The sequence below is a fragment of the Rhincodon typus genome, chromosome 7 (assembly GCF_021869965.1).
Source record: "Rhincodon typus isolate 14 chromosome 7, sRhiTyp1.1, whole genome shotgun sequence".
Taxonomy (NCBI): domain Eukaryota; kingdom Metazoa; phylum Chordata; class Chondrichthyes; order Orectolobiformes; family Rhincodontidae; genus Rhincodon; species Rhincodon typus.
Genome location: NC_063338.1, coordinates 42,603,582 through 42,615,490, shown reverse-complemented (window position 1 = coordinate 42,615,490; position 11,909 = coordinate 42,603,582).

The following is an 11,909-nucleotide window of genomic DNA, read 5'->3' as shown; positions in this document are numbered from 1 at the left end:
ACTGCACAGACACAGAGGTCCATGCAGCTTTGGTAAATGGTAGCTATGTGTTGGCATGCCAATTGTGGAGTTTCTCAGCATTGGCGCAGCCGCACAGTTTAGAGGGAATGTTGGTCAAAGATGTAGGAGGCAGCCGTAACAGCACAGCAAAGGACAATGATTCTTACTTGATGCGCGGGGGTTTCGAAATCACTAAATGAACTGTTATGGACCTATCCTGCAAAGACAAGGATCCTCTCCTCATAGGAATGCCAAGCACCCCACTAACTACCTTTGCTCTCTCTGCCCCACTGTGGGACGATTTCTGGAATGGGACAAAGTAGGGGCAGGGAAGGGAGGGGAGGGATTGAATGAAATGAAAGTGGCTGGCACTGTTGTTAGTGCTTTTGCAGATGGGAGAAAGTTGGGAAGGTGACATGAATGAGTGAGTAGGGATGCAGGGTTGGTACTGTGGTGGGGGGGAATGTTGCGGTGTGTGAGAGTGAGTGAGGGAAGTTCTGCATGTGATAGTGAGAGTGTTAGAGCTTTGTTGGGAAGGCAGTGCAGCAGCAGCATTAGAGTGAGTGTGAGGTAATGGAGAGAGAAGATATGGCACTTACCCTCATGGACTGTGGTAGGTCATTGACTTTCCTGTGGTATTGCTAGTTATTCTTGCCAAACCATAGCCAACACACAACCCCCAGCGTCAATTTTGGGCCAGACTGGCAGCGTCTTCTCTGTCCATCATGAGGAAAGAGAGGATGATCCTCGTCCATGCAGTCTTCTCCATCAATGCCCCCAGATTCCTGTCAGCAAAACCTGGAGCTGATAAAACTCAGCCCAATGTTATTCTTCTGTGTTAGTGTGCAGTCCCATTAACATTTGATCCATTATAAAGGATCAGAAAGTTGTCACTGAGTTACAAGGGCCTAAACTCTCTCATGTCCTGGCCCCCTACCTTACACACCAGGCCTTGTAATCACATAGCCTGCCATTACACACTGCCTATTGTTAGCCACCAACAGTCCCCAATAACAGCTATTCACCCTCCCAGCCAGATCATTATCAGCTCCTTTGAATGTCCAACTGCACTTCTCTCTCTTCCGGCTCTATTTTATCATTTACTCCCTACCCCATCCCCCTCCCTATTTTCTGCATATAATCTGACGTTTCCCCAGCCACCATCAGTTCTGAGGAAGGGTCACTGGACCTGAAGTGTTAACTCTGATCTTTTCTTCACAGATGCTGCCAGACCTGCTGAGCTTTTCCAGCAACTTCTGTTTTTATTCCTGATTTACAGCATCCGCGGTTCTTTTGATTTTTATGAAGGACTATTTACTGACCATCTGGCTCTGTGCACAACCCAAGTACGCCAGGGTAGCAGGCAGATATTGGGAACTCTGCTGCCAGCAGGGCATGGGGGAACTGAGCAATGCTTCTAGCTGGAGTGCCAGAGCCCTGCATTACTCTCTGGAGGCATGGCACAATGCAACATGCTGGATAATCTCCCTATTAGGAGCATAAAGTGAATGTCACCAGATTCTATGTAAGGAGCTGAAATGAGGTGGAAGCAACCAACATGACACTCTTTTTGGTCAGGCTCAACCAACTGTGCTACCGGTGAATAAACCATCAGGTTGCCATAGTCCTACCAGGCTATTCTCTCTTTACAGAGAGATGACTGGTGGTGGTTTAACCTGAAGGCCACCATGCCCCAGACAAGGGGAGAGGCTGAGAAGGAGAGTCTGTCATAGTAACTTCAACCAGTGCGGGAATTGAACCCATGCTAGTGGCATTGCTCACCAGCCGTCCAGCCAACTGAGCTAGCCAACCTCTACCTAAATGCCTACTCAACAACTTACGGGACCTTTTTCACTGACCATGACACCATCTTCATGGCCACAATTCAAAAATAAAAGACACCAGAAAACAAACATTGCAAATCAACTTCATCAAAGACCCCCCCGCCCCGCCCCGCCCCCAACATTCCATTCAGCTGTCAACTAGTCTCACTTAAGCGCTTGTCTTCCATTTGCCTTCATCTTTGTTCTCCCTTGCAGTGCTACCATTGTAGTTGCAGCACGCCTAGTGGAAGATAGCAGAACTTCAACAGCATAGATTGCAAATGATTTGGTAGAGTGACCTTACATAGGTCTGGCCCCTGAAGGACCAGCTCTGAACGGCACCACCTAACTATGGAAGCAGCTTTTGAGCTGGTTAGCTGACAGGAAACTGCAAGATCACTGGAGGATTGGGAAGTCGTGGAAAAAACATTTATTGTTATCCAGAAAAGGGACACCAGGTTTGTGCTCCTCAGAGGCATGGCCATTTGTTTTGATTCCAGCTGATGGTAATACTAGACAAGTCAGATTCCAGAATGAACTGGGTTTAACAGATCGTATGTTATATATTTCTTTCTGTTTACCATGAAGTCAGTCACTGAATATATTCTCAAGAGGCTGCCAATATACTTTAATGAAAGAACATTAATGTTCATTACTCAGAAGGGAGCAAAAAACCCCAAACTATATAAGAGCCATCCTAGAATCCCTACAATGTGGAAGCAGGCCATTCAGCCTATCAAGTCTACACCAACCATCCAAACAGCATCCCACCCAATCTCTGCATAACCTGTACATCTTTGGACTGTGGTAGGAAACCTGCACAGACACAGGGAGAATGTGTAACCTCCACACAGACACTTACCCAATGCTGGAATTGAACCTGGGTCCCTGGTGCTATGAGGCAGCAGCACTAACCACTGAGCCACCATGCTCCTCCAAGCTATTGGAATTATCTCAATTAGTAATTAGTCAATTACTGCAATTAGTTTCCTATCAGCCTATGTTTCTGCATTCAATAAATGCTCTTTTCTTCATTTATCATCTCTCCCTGTGACCCTTGAAGCAAACTGCTAATTCAGTTACAGTATCATTTAACAGGGGTCCCCTAAACTCATACCTTCACAGACTTGTAGGATGTCTTCCTCTCTAACATTCCCACAGCTTTATGCTTTTAGGCTTTTATCTCATTAACTTCTAAAGCATCTCAGGACCTTTTCCCAGCTCTTACTGTTTGGAGACTGCTATTAACAGCACCTCTGCTGCTAAGGGCCCCTTCCTCCTGAATAAATCTGCTTCTGGCTTCTCTTTAATTTTGCTGGTTGTAAAAGACAAGTCAGCAAACACCTCAGTGATTATCTTCCCAGGTGGTTTAATGGGCTGCTATTTGAAACAACATGACTTATTGTAAATGCTGTCTTGATCTCAATGTTCAAAATTATTTTCTGACCTTGTAAAAGATAAGAACAAATCAGATTGTCACAGAAATGAAACCTAAAATCTACTTCCCTGCACTTCAGAGCCATATTTGGGAGACAATAGTTAACTCCAGATTATCCAGACTCCCAGACTAATGTTATGAGGACATAGATTTGAACCCCAACATGGCAGATGATGAAAATTGAATTTAATTTTAGAAATCTGGTATAAAATATTGGCAGCCATGTAACCATGTTGTATATATCCATATAGGTCACTAATGTCCTTTAGGAAGGGCAAACTGCCACCCTTATCCAGTGTGCACTATGTATGATTCCAGTCCCACAGTAATGCGATTGATTCTTAACCATTCTCTGGGTATTTAAGAATGACAAATAAATCTTGCTCCAGGAGCAATGCCCTCATTCTCAGAATTAATATAAAAATAAATAATATTTTATGAACCTTCATGATGCACCTTTATGTGGTGGACCTCAGTAGCTCTAGTAATCTGATAGATGACAATGGTGAAACTTTGGAAACTTCTTCGGAGATGGGTACCTGCAGCCCTGATGGCAGCGTCTGCTCTTGACTGGTATCAAGCTGATCTTCTACCGCAATGAGATATTGGATGCCTTTGGTGTGAGCTGGTATGGATGCTAGGATATCAGCCAACAGAAACTGCACCATGGATGTTTCTGCAAATGAGTTGGCCACTATTTCTACAGTGGAAGGATGGACTCCATGCTCTGTCCACAATGTTAGTGTCAGATTCGTCCAGGTTCCTGAAAATGATAGCAGGCTTTCTGCAAGCCTTACAACACATAAAGGAAAAGAAAGTGCGGATGAGGAATTAAGTAGATTGTGAGAACGAGGATCACGATGAGGATACAACCATTTTCAATGGCTTTATGGCCTCAGGTATGGTATTCTCCACATGGGGCGAGGAAAAACAGTTCCCTGCCAGTTTTACTGCTGCTGCTGCCTACAATTGTGCGCAATCTTGGACTGTGAGAGAGAGGGACATGTGATAGTGAGTGTGGTGTAACCTGATCATTTAATGTGTCTGTTCAGGCTGAATAGCTGGCAGTGTGTGTATGTTGTAATATGGGGATAAGAAGCAATGAATATGGTGTATGAGTTGTGATAGAATTTGTTGGTAGCTCTGCAAAGATCTTATGATGCATTGAACAGTTTGTGACCCAGTTAGTAGGACCTGGCATTTCAAGATGATGTCACTGATCTTGACCACCTAAGTATCTGATATCTGCTTCTACTACTTTCTCAGTGTTTGTTTGGGGGGGCCTTTCTCCTCCTATCTACATCCTGTACTAAGGTTTTCATTGCTGCATTGGTGAACCTTAAAACCTGTATTTTGTCATGTGTTTTTCCAAAGCATATTGTCTTCTAGAATATCCTCCAGCCCCTGTTCCAGCCAAAGTACACATCCCTTTGTTACCTACTGGGTGGGCATACCTTCAGTTCTGAAGAAAGGTCACTGGATCTGAATTGTTAACTCTGATTTTTCTCCACAGATGCTGCCAGACCTGCTGAGATTTTCCAGAAACTTCTTTTGTTGTTCCCTTTGTTGCCACTAGTTGAGGAGAGGAAATTAACTCTTTTCTTTTTAACTCACTCAGTTGGTCACAGCAAATATTTTTATTACCTTTTTCTTAAGTAATTTTAATGCAATGCCCTAGAAAATGAAGGAGAAAATTACCAAGGTTTCCTTGAATTAAAGAAAGAGGAAATTTATTACTTGCCAATCTGAAGAAAAATTAATTTAATTGTGACATCAAACATATGCAAATACAGGAAATAATTTTGAATTAGAGAATGTCTGGTACAGAAAGCAGGCAACAGTTTATAAGTCCCTATAGCTTGGAGGTGTTAGATTTTAAACCTGGGGCCACAGCTGCCTACTCCTTAATTTATTTCCACAGAAGCAGGATCTGTAGTTCTGTATTAGTGAATGGTTGTTTTTCAAAGATACTTTTTCCCTGGATTTTGTTTTGAAGATTTTGACAGAAAAGGCAGGCAGAGAGAAAGCGTCTTCTAATTCTTTTTTACAAATCTATTTTTAATCACTTTCTTTGCTGTTCAAAAGGAATTGCTGAAATAGGGTCCATTTGTATATCACAGAGTCTGTCTTCATTATTTTTCCCAAGCTGAGGGGTTGAAAGTTGGTTGTCAATGTTTACCATTATCATGACACCTTTAATTCTGCAGGTTGACTGTAAGTAGAGTAGATATCCCAAACATGTTCTAATCTCTCAGAATGTTGTGCCCCTGCTCAGATACAGTTACTCAAGGTTTTTGAGAAGATTTGTAGCTCGGGTTGTTGATGTGGTTGTTGACTTGCCCACTGAGCTGGTAGGTTTGTTTGCAAACGTTTCGTCACCCTGCTAGGTAACATCATCAGTGCGCCTCCGGTGAAGCTTCAGTGTGCTGTCCCGCTTGCTATTTGTGTGTCTTGGTTTGCTGGGGTGGGTGGTATCACTCCCGGATTTGTTTCTTAGTGGTTGGTATGTGGGGTCCAGCTCTACACATTTGTTAATGGAGTTCCGGTTTGAGTGCCAGGCCTCCAGGAATTCTCGTGCATGTCTTTGCTTGGCTTGTCTTAGGATGGCTATGACAGCTACTGACGAGAATAAAGGATCCGACAACCACAACTAACAGAACCAAAGTTATTTACAAAATACCATGCAAATACTGCCAAAAACATTACATAGGGCAAACCGGAAGGAAACTAGCCATCAGGATTCACGAACAACAACTAGCTACCAAGAGACATGACCAATTATCACTCATTTCAATACACATGGACAAAGAGGGACACCAATTCAACTGGGAAAATGTAGCCATACACTAGCCAACCACTAAGAAACAAATCCGGAAGTGATGCACCCACCCCAGCAAACCGAGACATATTAACAGCAAGCGGGACAGAACACCAATGTTTCACCGGAGGTACACTGATGATGTTACTTAGTATGGTGACAAAACGTTTGTGAACAAACTTACTAGCTCGGTGAGCAAGTCAACAACTGCACAGTTACTCAGGAACAAAAGCAAAGTTGCTGGAAATGCTCAGCAGGTCTGGCAGCATCTGTGAAGGAAAAAACAGAATTAATGTTTCGGGTCCAGTGACCCGAAACATCCTGTGACCCAAAATGTTAACTCTGTTTTTTCCTTCACAAATGCTGCCAGACCTGCTGAGCTTTTCCAGAAATTTCTGCTTTTGTTTCTGATTTACAGCATCCGCAGTTCTTTCGGTTTTGCAGTTACTCAGCATTGTTTGCGCTGGCTGCATACTAAACAAACTAACAAGGGTGGATCACGCAACATGATCCCTGTATTTGATTTTGGGCATTATCAAATATTAATCTGAATGAAGAATTACATTTTGATTCACAAAATAAAAACCGTAAATCACTATAGCTTATACCCTATGTACCTTCTGCTAATGGTTACAGACACAGTTCCTAGAATTCGCTCAAAGTTGGCAGCTACAAATAACAACATATTCATTATCTATTTCAGTTACATTTCCATGTGCCTCAGCAGTTGCAGAATGTATTCAACCTGTTAATTGAAGATTAGGTTGCTCAATTCTGTGACAGAAATTCATGAGAAGCTAACAGAATTGTCTAAGTCCACTGTAGGCCTCGATGTCATGTAGCTGTGTCATCAGCACTGTAAAGGGAAATGGTCCCAGCCAATAACTTGAGTTTTGTGAACAATTTAGTTGACATGACTCTGTACTGCAGTTAGATAGAGACGTCATTAGAATATAATGGGATAATCTATTGCTTGGTACAAAATAAACTGGGTTTAGTTTCTGTAAAATAACCATCCCTTTTACTGATAACATTAACACTTCAGTTTACCCATCTTATTCTGGTATTGAATAATATATTTCTATTTAGTAGTGCTGTTTATGTTATCGTGCTTAATAAGGTACTCTGCAGATGCTTTCTTTCTGCTCTTTTATTCTTGAAACTGCATAAATCTAAGGCTGCAGTGAAAGTCAAGGGGAATCCATCTGTTACTGAGGCAAAGCAAGTTACCTTCCCTGAGGATGGGCATCTGCTCTCGATCAAACCCCAGCTGCCTTCCAGGCTCACCAATCACTTGGCTTCCAGCCCATTGCGTTGTCCCAAGCCAACCACCAGTTCATTTAATCTCATTACTCAATAAAACATTATGCTGATCATATAAATTGTTGTTCACTACCTTCCAAGGAGGTTGGGAAATAAATAAACTCCTACTTTAGTCGCCTAACCAAGATTAAAGTACATTATTTATACAAAATCTACTCATAGGTTCAAAATTATTGGCAACAAAAACAGAAATTGCTAGAAAAGCTCAGCAGGTCTGGCAGCACCTATGAAGAGAACGGTTCTGAGGAAGGGTCACTGGACCTGAAACGTTATCTCTGATTTCTCTTCACAGATGCTGCCAGACCTGCTGATCTTTTCCAGCAACTTCGATTTTTGTTGCAGATTTATAGCATTCACAGTTCTTTTAGTTTTTATTCAAAATTACTGGTATTATCTCCATGCTAAGAGATTGTTTTTTTTTTATTTTGACTATCGTTTGGGAGAAAGGGCAAACCATGTGCTGGAATTGGCACAATATCCTTGCTCCTGTGCAGTGGCTTCATGATGGAAACATTAACCTTGGGTAGCACATGTTGGTCTCCAAAATTGCATCTTATCCTTCACGGGCTACGCTGGTAAATATTAAGGTGATGAGGTCCAATTTCTATTCCATGCAATCTTCTACATGTATAACTAACTGTGGGGTTTTTTTTATTGCTTTAAGTCACTTGTCCATGTTCTCCTGCAGTTCTTGAGAAAGTGGGAGTTGGGCTAAAATAATATCAGTCAGAAAGGGAGATCCATTCAGATGTAGTAAAATCAGTTTGTCTATACCTAACACTGTTACACAGACATGTTGTAGAACACATAACAATATATCAGAGACTTTTAAGAATTGAATTTATAAGTGCAATATTTACACTAATTTGATCGCACCAATTAAGAAATCATGAACAATAGATCAGACCCATGTAAAAGAAAAATAAATAATTCAATTTATTTCCACAGCCCAAGGAGTTGGAGAACAATGGATTTTTGATTATAAATATTGAAAAGTTATTCATTTATATAAAATGCATCTGTTTTTTGTACAGGATAAAACAAAAGTTTACCTAGCCTTAAAGATGGGAGCAATAGCTAAAAAGCTGATGATGTTGACCTTGACTTCAATTCAAGTCCAATTTTGGTTTAATATATTTCTCAATACTCCCTGTGAGGAAACTACCAGCAGACACGCACTGGTTGTTTGTGAGGATGAATGATAATTAGCTGATAAAAGATGTTTCTCCAGTCATCACTCTAACATGTCTTTTGCTGTGTTGTTTACATTGTTGTGACTTTGGTGAATTTAGTTGCAGGGGCTCAGATCGAGCAGAATTTGTAAGGTGCGTCGAGGAGGGTTTCTTGAAATAATATGTAGATAGTCCAACTAGGGAAGGGGCCATACCAGATCTTGTATTGGGGAATTAGTCTGGCCAAGTGATTGAAATTTCAGGGCGGGGGGGGGGGGGGGGGGGGGGGGTGGGGGGGGGTGAGCGTTTTGGGAACAGTGATCATAATTCTGTAATTTTTTAAACAGTTATCGATAAGGGTAGGACTAGTCCTCTGGTGAACATAAGAACATAAGAACTAGGAGCAGAAGTAGGCCATCTGGACCCTCGAGCCTGCCCCGCCATTTAATAAGATCATGGCTGATCTTTGAGACTCAGCTCCACTTACCAGCCCACTCACCATAACCCTTAATTCCTTTACTGTTCAAAAATTTACCTAGCCTTGCCTTAAACACAATCAGTGAGGTAGCTTCAACCATTTCACTGGGCAGGGAATTCCACAGATTCACAACCCTTTGGGTGAAGAAGTTCCTCCTGACTTCAGTCCTACATCTGCTTCCTTTTATTTTGAGGCAATGCCCTCTAGTCCTAGTTTCACCTGCTAGCGGAAACAACCTCCCTGCCTCCACCTTATCTATTCCCTTCATAATCTTATATGTTTCTATAAGATCTCCCTTATTCTTCTGAATTCCAATGAGTATAATCCCAGCCCACTAAGTCTCTCCTCATAATCCAACCTCTCAACTCTGGAATCAACCAAGTGAATCTCCTCTGCACCCTCTCCAGTGCTAGTATATCTCTTCTCAAGTAAGGAGACCAAAACTGCACACAGTACTCCAGGTGTGGCCTCACCAGGACCCTATACAGCTGCAGCATAGCCTCCCTATTTTTAAACTCCATCCCTCGAGCAATGGCAGACAAAATTCCATTTGCTTTTTTAGTCACATGCTGCACCTGCAATCCCACCTTCAGCGATTCATGCACAAGGACAGCCAAGTCCCTTTGCACAGCAGCGTGCTGCAGTTTTTTACCATTTAAAACATAGTCCATTTTGCTGTTATTCCTACCAAAATGGATGACCTCACACTTATCAACATTGTACTCCATCTGCCAGACCTTTGCCCTCTCACTTAGACTATCTATATCCCTTTGCAGACTTTCAGTGTCTTCTGCACACTTTGCTCTACCACTCACCTTAGTGTCTTCTGCAAATTTTGACACACCACACTTAGTCCCCAACTCCAAATCATCTATGTAAATTGTAAACAATTGAGCTCCCAACATGATCCCTGAGGCACACCACTAGCCACCTACCGCCAACCAGAAAAACACCCATTTACCCCTACTCTTTGCTTTCTACTGGTCAACCAATCCTTTATCTATGCCAATACATTACCTGTGATACCACGCAACTTTATCTTATGTAGCAGCCTTTGGTGTGGTACCTTGTCAAATGCCTTCTGGAAATCCAGATACACCACATCCACAGGTTCCCCATTGTCCACCATGCAAGTAATGTCCTCAAAGAATTCCACCAAATTAGTTAAACATGACCTACCCTTCATGAACCCATGCTGGGTGTTCCCAATGGGACAATTTACATCCAGATGTCTTGCTATTTCTTCCTTAATGATAGATTCAAGCATTTTCCCCACTACCGAAGTTAAGCTAACTGGCCTATAGTTACCTGCTTTTTGTCTACTTCCTTTTTTAAACAGTGGTGTCACATTGGCTGTTTTCCAATCTGCGGGAACCACCCCAGAGTCCAGTGAATTTTGGTAAATAATTACTAGTGCATTTGCTATTTCCCCCATCACCTCTTTTAGTACCCTGTGATGCATTTCATCAGGGCCAGGAGCCTTGTCTACCTTTAGCCCCATTAGCTTGCCCAGCACTGCCTCCTTAGTGATAATGATAGTTTCTAGGTCCTCACCTGCTATAACCTTCTTGCTATTAGTTTTCGGCATGTTATTTGTGTCTTCCACTGTGAAGACCGACACAAAATAACAGTTTAATGCCTTGGCTATTTCCTCATTCCCAGTTATTAAATTGGCCTTCTCATCCTCTAAAGGACCAATGTTTACCTTCACCACTCTTTTATGATTTACATATTTATAGAAACTTTTGCTGCCTGTTTTTATATTCTGACCTAGTTTATTCTCGTAATCTATCTTACTTTTCTTTATAACATTTTTTGTGGCTTTCTGTTGGCCTTTAAAGATTTCCCAGTCTACTAGTTTCCCACTACTCTTTGATTTTTTTTCTGTGTTTTTTTTCAATCTGATACTTTCCTTTATTTCCTTAGACATCCATGGCTGGCTCTCTCTTTTCCTACAGTTCTTCCTCATCACTGGAATATACTTCTGCTGAGCACGGTGAAAAATCATTTTGAAAGTCCTCCACTGTTCCTCAATTGACCCACCATAAAGTTTTTGCTCTCGTTCTACCTTAGCTAACTCCTCCCTCATTCGTTCATCATCTCCTTTGTTTAAGCACAGGACACAGGTACTGGATTTAACCTTCTCACGTTCCATCTGTATTTTAAATTCGACCATACTGTGATTGCTCCTTCCGAGAGGATCCCTAACTGTGAGATCATTAATTATTCCTGTCTCATTACACACGAGTAGATCTAGGATAGCTTGCTCCCTCGTAGGTTCCATTACATATTGTTCAAGGAAATTATCGCGGATGCATTCTATGAACCCCTCCTCAAGGCTGCCATGACTGACCTGGTTTGACCAATCGATATGTAGATTAAAATCCCCCATGATAATTGCTGTACCATTTTTACATGCATTAGCTATTTCTACGTTTATTGCCCGCCCCACCACGATGTCGTTATTTGGTGGCCTATAAACCACACCTATCAGTGACTTCTTCTCCCTGCTATTCCTAATTTCCACCCAAATGGATTCAACCTTTTGTTTAGTAGAACCTATATCATCTCTCACTACTGCCCTGATATCATCCTTAAAAATCAGAGCAACACTACCTCCCTTACCTTCCTGTCTGTCCTTCTGAACAGTTTGATACCCCTGGATATTTAACTCCCAGTCGTGACCATCCTGTAACCGTGTCTCTGTGATGGCCACTAAATCATACCCATTTGCCATGATTTGCGCCGTCAACTCATCCACCTTGTTTCGAATGCTCCGAGCATTCAGATAAAGTGCCCTTATGCCAGTTTTTGCACCTTCTTTTGGGTCCTATCACCTCCATTACTAACAGTTCTT